Genomic DNA, 8656 nt, shown 5'->3' on the forward strand with positions numbered 1-8656 from the left:
TCTGTTTGTTATATGTTAACATATGCGACATGTTTATATGAATGATATGTTTATTCATATGCTGATTACTTCATGATACATGAAAAATGATTAGTTCATTTAATTAAAGAAATCATGATAGAACGATCATTAGTTCATTTGTTGGGATGTATGTAATAATATTGATCAATGTTGATTTGATTGAACCATACAAATGATGAGTGAAAATGTAGTTATCACTTGATTTTGTAAATCAATCCAAATTAATATTGAGTCAATCATAAACTGCATGCATGTGAATTGCACTATATACTAAATAATATGCTTATTTATGTAAGATCATGACAAATAAGAACATCATAACTTATATCGGGATAACTACAAAATCTGACAACTCAAGATATAATATGTTCTTGAGGAAAAATAAATTCTTGAGGCTATAAAACAGGTTATGGAAGACCTGTAGATCCCACTACACAGAACAGACGAGATCTCAATGGCTATAGGGCATGGAAAAGGAAAGACTCCATTGCCAAGGGAATATTGATTAGTTCCATGATGGATGACCTGGTATTTGAGTATGAGCCATTACCATCGGCTCATGCTGTCTGGGTAGCCCTTAGAGAAAAGTACAGTGGAGGAAGTCTGAGCAAACTTTGAAAGCTAACGATTAAATTTGACAGTTGCATTAAGCGTTCGAATCTTTCAATGGTTCAACTCCTCAGGGAGATGTCGAACATGATTCAGGAGCTTAAAACTGCTGGTCATAAGTTGACCAATGAACAACAGGTTCAAGCAGTTATTCGTTCCCTTCCAGATACTTAAGAGACCATAAAGCAGACTCTAACTCACAGTGAGAGTATTAAGACTTTCATTGACATCTCACGCCATGTAGAATTGTAGGCGGAGAGAATCCGCAAGGATTTTTGGACTAGCATATGTGGCTATTGGTTCTGTTGGATCATCTGGATCCAAGAAAAAGAAATGGTTCAAGAAGGGGAAGGGAAAGAAGAAAGAAGTTGCTCCTATGGGATAAGACCCAATCAAGAAGAAAGGAAAGAAGACTAGAATGAAACAATGCAAGTATGTCTTCTTTTCTTGAGCATTTTTTTTTGCTAGTCTAGTGTTATTAGCATATTCTTATCTTTTATGAATTATAGATTCAGAAGCAACCAACCATGCAGAAAAAAATCTTCTTAAAAAGGTAATATTTTTTTCTTCTAAAATGTCAGCTAACTACTTCTAAATATTTGAAAATACTATCAATTTTTTCTAAATTATCATTTAAATTAATCAATTATTCATGAAGAAAGATATTTTGATAATAAAATTATTTTGAACAAATTTTGATATTAATGGAACTTAAGCCGTATTTCTTTTTATTAAAAAATAAATCATTATAAAAAAACACAATTTTGGGATAAATCAATTTCTAAAAAATTTTCATTCCAAAAAATTTTGGGAAGAATTTTACGACGAAAAATTTTTCATCCTAAAATTAATGTTGCCAACATGGCAATGAATTTGGAATCGAAATTAACGATGAATAATATTTTTGTCGTCAAATTTACAACAAAAATCATATTCGTCGTAAAATTAGACCCAAATTTGTTGACAAAATTGGCAACAAATTATAATTTTGTCACCAAATTAGTTATCATTTCTGGAAAAAAAATAATATTCATTGTAAATTATAATACCTAACTCTGCGACATAAAATAACCTTAGGAGAGAACATTATTTTTATTGAAAAATTTACAATAAATTTGACGATGAAAATAATAATATAAAATAATTTATGATTCGAATTAGTTTTTTTTTTTCAAATTTACAATAAATTGATGATCAAAAGAATAATATATAAAAAAAATATGTAATCTATGATTGATGTGCACGTCTCACGTATTTGATTTTCACGAATTTAGCTCATGCTATTATTTTTTTTTATTTTGTTTAATAATTTTAATGATTTATAAATCAACATACAGTGTATTTTTTTAAAAAGAAATTCTTAAAAAAAAGGTAATGATCCTATCCGAGAGTCGAGGTGATAGATGCTAAGGATGTGACGCTCCTGTTGACCATGCGTGGACCTCCGGCAAGACTAGCCTGCAAGCACAAAAGCGTCAGTGCCGAGCCAGGGAGTGGTTCTCCAACGATGGCCCTCCGACGCTCAAATCAGATCTTCGGCGAAGGCAACAAGCAAGCAAAGAAACGAAGGTGGCAGCGTAACTGTAGCTACAGTAGAATGTGCATACCTTCGTCGAAGCTTGGGGTCCTTTATATAAGGCTCTCAGGGGTGCACGTGCACACTCCTCGAGACGTGCACGCATCTCCAAGCTTTCCCTGATAGGACATGTCAGAGAAGTGTACCTGACACCATACCTCAACAGCTCGAGCATATCCTGACAAGACAGTGGGAGCTTCCCGTCGTACGATTCTCTATCTGATCATACTGCCAACCATGCTGTCTGTCTGCGACACGGGTCCCGAGGAGGATACCAGTTGATCCTGCCTCTGTCTGCTAGTGGGCCGAGCGGGTGGGTCACTCAGCCAACTTTTGTATGCTAGTGGGCCGAGTGGGGAGGCCGCTCAACTAATTCTTCTGTCTGGGCCGAGCGGGATGACCGTTCGGCTACTTCCATTATCCAGGTTTGTTGGTTCGGGTTTGCGCTTTGATGGTTGTGATCTAATCTGTGGCCGATCCAAATGTCCGCTCGGCACATGCCCAGCTGCTCGGCAAATGACTTGCCAGTCGACACCTACTTTGGTGATAGTTTTGAGCGTCGAAAGCTCGATGCGAGACTGAGCTGTAATAACGTCGAGTCGGCCATTCCCTAGTCCGATCAGCGGATGAGGTCGCTCGATCCAACGCTAGCCCAGGGTGTTGACTACCTTGACTTTGACCTTCCACGTGGCATTGACCTCTCTGCGGGGCGGGGCCGACCTTCCCACCAGATCACATGTCTCCCCCTCAAGTCTAATCGAAGGAGGCGGCAAGTCTGACTGACTGGACAAGGTGGTCTGATGATGGGTTGGCCGATCGGCCAGTATACTGGTTGGACCCCACCGGTCTACATAGGACTGATATTCAAGGCCGCTTGGCGTTCTGAGGGTTGGCGCTTCCTTCGACGTCTTTGGATGAGTGCGAACCGCGTGGTCAATGCTGATGTAGTCCGAATCTTCTCGGAATTCGTGCAAATTCCCCCCATTAAGGCCGACCACGCGCCCACTTCTAATAATGGCATCCAGTAAATGCCGCCCTGTGAAAGCATGCCACGTGTCGCCGCTGCAGTCGCCGCATGTCCGAGGCAACATATGAAGATGTGACGTTTGATGGTTTGAATTCAGCAGCTGGTCCTACGGGATAGTAACCCTAGGTGGAAAGTCTTGGTGGGTCGAGCATTTTGGGTAAAATTCTAGAATCGGGGACTTTAGGTGAAAACCCTAGTGGTCACAAACCAGGTGGAAGTCTGGACGGGTCGTGGAGCGGGCGTCCTGCATGAAGACCTGAAGTCTCGGGCGCTGAGCAAAAGTTCAGTCGGTTTGGAGGATCGGTCTGACAAAAGGTAAACTCTCCTGAGAGAAGTAGGGGAGGACGCGTTCTCCAAAGAGAGAATAGTAGATGTCGATTTGACTTAAGGTTTCTCAAAAAATTAAAAGTCAGAACTGGACAATCCGGTGAATTTAAATTGAAGATAAAATTAACCATCTCACAAAACCATTAAAGTTTCCTGATTGAAAATCTAGAAAAGGGTGGGATAGATCTAAGTTTAAAATATAAAGTAGTTAACCAAATCCAAATTAATTAAACTCAATTAAGTTAACTAAAAATTAATTCAATTAATCTAAGTCAATTTAATTAATATTTAATTTTAAAATCTTAATTAATTTTAAAATCATGATTAGTTTTAAAATCTAATTAATCATAATTAATTTTAAAATCATAATTAATTTTAAAATCTTAATTAATTTCAAAATTATAATTAATTTCAATATCTAATTAATTTCAAAATCTAATTAATCATAATTTCAAAATCATAATTAAAAAATCTTAATTAATTTAAAAATCTAATTAATCTTAATTAATTTTAAATCATGATTATAAAATTCTAATTAATCATAATTAATTTCAAAATCTAATTAATCTCAATTAATTTCACAAGTATAACTAATTTCAAAACCTTAATTAATTTTCCAAAGATTAATTATTTAATTATTAATTTTCAAATCATAATTAAATAATTATGAATTTTCAAAAATATAATTAATTTTAAAATCTTAATTAATTAATTAATTTTAAATTCTAAATATTTTAAAATTTAAAATTCAAAATTCAAGTGAAATCCAAATTTAACTTAACTTACTTTTCAAATTCATTATTCTTCATCATAAATATTTAATTCTATCTCACACAAACTTATAAGCTGAATATGCATGATAACCTAGAATGAGTGAGATGGAAATTAGGAAAATAAATAATAATTTTTATGTTTATTTTACATGTTTGGACTCTAGGATACCCTAAAAAGTATTCATTTGTTTTTGGCATTAATTAAGGAGGAATGTAAAGAAGTTTGAGGCATTAATTTTTTTTAATTAATGCATTGTTTTTCAAGATTTCAAATTAATTTTCTAAATGTTTAAAAAGTTTAGTTCTTTTTCTATTTTTGAAAATAATCCTTATTTCAAAAGGCAAGTTCAAATATTTTTGAATAAATATTTTTTTTTTCTTTAACTAAGTACTTAAGCTAAGCTTTTATCAAATTTTTTTAAGCTAATTACTTAACTAAGCTTTTATCAATTTTTTAAACAAATTACTTAACTAAGCTTTAATCAAAAATCTATTAGTGTGGTTAGCACTAATGGTCTAACTCAAGTTTTGATGAATGACAAAATATATTAAGTTAGTTTCATTGTTATCTAATACTCTGACCGAGTGTGCAGGAGAAGCCCAGACAGGTCGACGGGCAGACCTGATGTCTGGCACGAAGCCCAGCTAGGTCGACGGGCCGACCGGATAGCTGGCACGAAGTCTAAATGGGTCGATGGGCTGACTGGACGTTTGGCATGAAGTCCAGCTAGGTTGATAGGCTGACTGAGTAGCTGGCACGAAGTTCAGACGAGTCGAAGGGCTGACCGAACGTCTGGCAGGTAAGTGAAGTAAGTCACTGGAGGGGAGTGACTGTGAGGACGCGTTCCTGGGAAGGGAACATTAGGTGTCGATCCGACTTAGATCCATTTCGGATATCTAAGTTGAGATCGTGACTAGATTTCGGTCTCGAGGAGATGGAATCTAATTACTATTCTTTTTTATCATAAACTATGCTAACACTCTATTTTGCAGGATATATATTTGCCTCGGACTAACGTTTTCTTGCAGGAAGGAAAGCGCTGGAAAATAAGGGTTCGGGCGCCCGGAGGTGAATTTTATCCCCAACGTCACTTCGCCACGTGGAGATCCCTAGTTGGCTCGGCTATGTCATATTCAAGGCACCCAAAAGGATCCAGGCACCCCGAACCTCCTATATAAGAAGGGTTAAGGCTGGAGTCAAAAAAAAAAAACAACGAACGATCTGCTCTCTTATACTCCTGCGACGCTTCTCCGACAAAGTGCTTCTGTTGTCTTTTTCTTATTGTCGGTATTATTTTCTTAAAAGCAATTGTACTTTTACTTGTAATACTCATTTCGAATTGCTAGTGGATTGCCCAATGAAAGCACTCAACGAGTGCGGACCTTGGAGTAGGAGTCGCTGAAGGCTCCAAACCAAGTTAAAAATGACCTTGTTAGCGTTGCTCTTTCTTTTTAATTATTCTTTTTGCTGCGTACTCTTTCTAAATTTTTAAATCGCTATTCACCCCCCCTCTTTAGCAAAACTCATTGATCCAACAAAACCTTTATAAAGCTAAATACTTAACTAAGTATTTATCAAAATCTTTTTAACGCTAAGTTTTTATCAAAGTCTTTTTAAAATCCAAGTTATTATCAAAATTTCTTTTCAGAAAGCTATGGTACTTAAAAAGTATTTTTAATTAAGCTAAGTGTTTGTCAAAGCAATTATTTTCAAAGCTAAAATTTAGCTAAGTTTTCTTTTGAAAAAAAGCTAAGACAGTTTCAAAGCTTAAGTTTAGCTAAGTTTTTGTTGACAAAACTAAGTATATTCAAAGTATTTCTAATTTAGCTAAGTATTTTTCAAATTAATTATTTTCAAAGCAACTTTAGCTAAGTTTTTTTGAAAAAGCTAACTCACTTTCAACGCTTAAAAATTAGCTAAAATTTTTTAGGTGCTACCCTTCAGGGGGAGCTTACAGTTAAACAGTGGAAAAACTTTTTCTATCAAACAACCTTTTCTCCACTTATTACTTTTTTATTTATGTCAAAGGGGGAGAGAAAAGTTGAAGTTAAGAGTTAAACATAATTTTTTATGATAGGGGGAGTATAAAAGGGAGTTTTTTTTGTATTCATGCTCATGCTAAAATTTCTTTAATTATTGTTATGTTTTTCTTAACTTGTAACCATGTTGTCATAATAAAAATGGAGAGATTGTTGGTGCAGGGAGCACTAGACGATCGAACCTAAGTTTTGATTATGGAAAAAGGTCCAAAATTAAGTTATCTTATGATCTAACAAGGTTGATTGAGCTTGCAAGAAAGTCCTAAGTTGTCTTAGGCAAAAATCCTAGTGGATTCTAGGCAGGTGGAAACCCCTAGGAGTGGTAACACTAGGTCCTAGGGGTGGTAACCCTAAGCGAAAAGTCTTGGCTGCTCAAGCACTTTGGGTAAAATCCAAGAGTCGGAGATTCTAGGTGAAAACCCTGGTGGTCGGGGAACAGGTGGAAGTCTGGACGGGTCATCGAGTAGATGTCCAGCATGAAGTCCTGAAGTCTCGGGTGCTGAGAAAAAGTCCAGTCGGTCTAGAGGACTGATCTCACAAAATGTAAACTCTCCTGAGAGGATTAGGTGAGGACGCATTCCCCGAAAAGGGAATAGTAGGTGTCAATTTGACCTAGAGGTTCCAGGAAATCCAAAAGTCAAAAATGGACAGTCCAATAACTGTCAAATACTTATATTATTAATATTTTATTGTACTAACTTTGTTTTACAGGGTATACTTTGTTTGTAGATTAATATGCCTTGCAGGAAGGGAGTTGCACAAGAAAAAACTAGGATGAACAGTGCTCGAGGTGCCTCCGGGGCTATTGGAGGCGCCTCGGGTGTCTTGGCTGTAGCTACACAAGAAGAAGGGCAAAAGGCACCTTGAAGGCACCTGAAGGTGCCTTGGACCATAGATGGAAGACTCCTTCCATGTGCTTGAAGGCACCTTCCATGTGCTTGAAGGCACCTTCCAAGAGACCACATGGATCAGATCCTTTATGCCTCAGCCATAGGATCTATCATGTACGCCATGCTATGTACTCGTCCTGATATCTCATATACTTTGAGCATGACGAAAAGATACCAGTCAGATCCAAGTGAAAGTCACTGGATAGCGGTCAAGAATATTCTTAAGTACTTAAGAAGGACTAAAGAATATTTCTTGATATACGAAGGCGATGCCGAGCTAGCTATAAAGGGTTACAGTGATGCCAGCTTCCAGACCGACCAGGATGATTATCGATCGCAGTCAGGGTTCGTGTTTTGCATAAATGGTGGTGCTGTGAGCTGGAAGAGTTCGAAGAAGGACACAGTAGCTGATTCTACGACAGAGGCCGAGTACATTGCTGCATCAGAGGCAGCAAAGGAGGTGCTGCATCAAAGGCAGCAAAGGAGGCAGTTTGGATCCGTAAGTTCATCATTGAACTTGGGGTGGTTCCTAGTATCGCTGACCCTATTGAGCTCTATTGTGACAACAATGGAGCTATAGCACAGGCTAAGGAACCTCGATCACACCAGCGGACCAAACACATACTACGGCGCATCTATCTCATTCGAGAGATTATCGAGAGAGGAGATGTGAAGATTTGCAGAGTACCTACAGAGGCTAACATCGCAGATCCCTTGACCAAGGCTTTGGCACAGAGGAAGCATGATGGTCACACTAGGTCATTGGGTCTTAGAGCCTACAATGATTGACACTAGTGCTAGTGGGAGATTGTTAGTTAGAGCCCTAGAGCCAATCATTTGATGATTGTTGTATGGACTGATTGTATCATATTCTTATATATAAAGGCATTTGGTTTTTTGGTTAATATGCTTACTTGTATTGGTACCAAATAAACTAAGTATAATAGCATACTTGAGTAGAGGGTTCTTACCTATATCAATCGGTTAGTTGAACCGATAGTGAGATGATATATGGAACACTACTCTTAATCATTCCTAGTTGAGTATTAACATTCAGGGACAATGTTAATGCGACGAGACTAGCATGTAGGTCAACTCGATGACTTGATCTCACAAGTCATGGATATAGAGATATCAAGTTGACACATGAGTATGCATTGGAGAATGTATACTGAATGACCCGCCATGATAAAGTATCATGGATCGTTATATGAGTGTCATATACTTTCTCATGTGGCTATTAGTATGACTACTAGTCCTTGGACTTGAAGTCACCATGGATCCCTACATAAGGAGTTACGTACTTTGGCTTCGTCAACGTCACCCGTAACTGGGTGGACTATAAAGGGTATGTAATGAATTATGCAGAGGGATGTGAGTGATGTAGATGGGA

Source organism: Zingiber officinale, chromosome 3B (assembly GCF_018446385.1).
Source record: "Zingiber officinale cultivar Zhangliang chromosome 3B, Zo_v1.1, whole genome shotgun sequence".
Taxonomy (NCBI): domain Eukaryota; kingdom Viridiplantae; phylum Streptophyta; class Magnoliopsida; order Zingiberales; family Zingiberaceae; genus Zingiber; species Zingiber officinale.